Genomic DNA, 2001 nt, shown 5'->3' on the forward strand with positions numbered 1-2001 from the left:
CGTGTGTGTGTATGTGTATCCATGTATGTGGGTGAATGTCTACATGATTGCTTCTGTGTGTGGAGGCCAGAGGTCAAGGTCAGGTGTCTTCAATCTCTCTCTACCATATTTTTTGTAAATTTTTAATTGAATTTTTGTGTATTTCATACAGAACATCTTAATCTTAATCATCTTTATGGCCCCAGGGTCCCCCATAGCCCCCCACTGCACTGGAATTCACACATTCTGCATTTGTGTTAAGGCCTATTGTCTCAAGTTAGTGTCCCTAGTCTTACCTTATTTTTTGAGACAGGGTCTTTCACTAAACTTGGAGCTGACCAATTGACTAGATTTGGTGGTCAGCACACCTCAATGAAGCTCCCATCTCTGCATGTCATCTTGTCAGCACTGGGATTATAGCTGCATGCCTTTGCACCCCATTTTCATGTGAATGTTGATCTAAACACAAGCCCTCATGTCTGTGTGCTAAACAATTTACTGAGCCCTCTCCCCAGTTCCTGTTCTTTTTCTCTTATCTTTCCCTCTTATTCCTTTTTTTAACACATAATTTCTTTCTCTTGCCCTGTTTTTGTCGAGAGAGGGTATTGCCCAGGCTAGCCTGAGGCTGCTGACAACTGACATTGTCGGCAATGGTCACCATACCCTGCTTTTAATATATGATTTCAAAGCATTAATTCTTCTCCTTTATGCTTGCACTTTTATCTTTGAAAAATTAGATCATTTTTTTCTCTTCATTCTCATCTCTACATTTAAATTTTTTCTTATTTCCTTGGATCTTCTTTCCTTCTTCTCTTACTCTTTCTTTAAAAGTTTTTATTAGTGACCTTCAGGTTTCTCTCTCCAGGGTAAGTCGATTGGGCCCTTCATGCCTTGACTCCCCCAGCTTCACTCACCCTCTCATCTCCCCCACCGTCTCTCCTCCTAGCCTGGGTCCTGTCCCATTCCTTGTCTTGGTGCCCCAGACACCCGGGGAACCACCACTGTTTCCTGATCTTTTGCATCCAGAGCAACTCAGTTCCTTCTCGGGTCCCCAGGGGCACTCTGGGCCTGGCCCTACCCTCACGACACTCTGTCTCCCTGGGTCTGCACAACCCTCTAGCATCTTTTGGATCACAGGGCTGACTTTTCCTCTTCCTGGTCCTTTGCATCCAGACCAACCCAGCTCCTCAGTGCAGTCCCCAGGGGCCCTTGGGGCCAATCCCACCCCCATCTTCCTTTGCATCTCTGGGTGGCAGGGCCACCAGATACCCTAGACCAGCATCTTTCCTGGTCCCAGCTCCAAGGCCAGTCCAACTCTCAAATTCCTGAGGCCAAAATCTATCCTGGAGGGATCCAGACCTTAGGAGAAAGTCTGAGAGCATCTGATTTTCATGTGACATGGGCCTCTGTGGGAACTCCTGAAGACAAAAGCCATCTGGCCACTCCAATATAAAATCAAAAGAGAGAACTGGAAGCTTAGAGGAACCAGTCTTTCATGCCCAAAAAGTAAACCACAAAGACACATAAAGTTCACAAAAAGAATCAGACCTAAACTTGAAGGCTTGAGTCTCACATAAGAATCAGAAACTACAAAAGAAATTCACATGTCAAAATCACAGAGAAAAAATAAAAACATCAAAAACCAAAATACCATATTGCCACCAAATACCAATACTCCTCTACAGGACTACAATGAGAACCCCCTAGAGATAATGCAGGACATGGAACTCAAAAGAACAATTATAAACATGATAAAAGAATTTAGTGAATTTAAAGAACACACAAACAAAGAAATCAAAGAACTGAAGGAAAATAGAGATAAACTTCTGAATGAATTCAGAAAAGAGTTAGAAATATTGAAGAATACTCAGGCTGAAATGAAGAAGGAGGGGGAAACACTCAGTAAGCCAATTAGAAACAACAGGAGAAAGCCTCACCAATAGGATGAATGAAGTGGAAAACAGAGTATCAAGATTGGAAGATAAAGTGGATGAACTGGACCACTCAAGCAAAGATTATGAG

Source organism: Nannospalax galili, unplaced genomic scaffold, assembly GCF_000622305.1.
Source record: "Nannospalax galili isolate Female #2095 unplaced genomic scaffold, S.galili_v1.0 scaffold75, whole genome shotgun sequence".
In the NCBI taxonomy this organism is placed as follows: Eukaryota; Metazoa; Chordata; class Mammalia; order Rodentia; family Spalacidae; genus Nannospalax; species Nannospalax galili.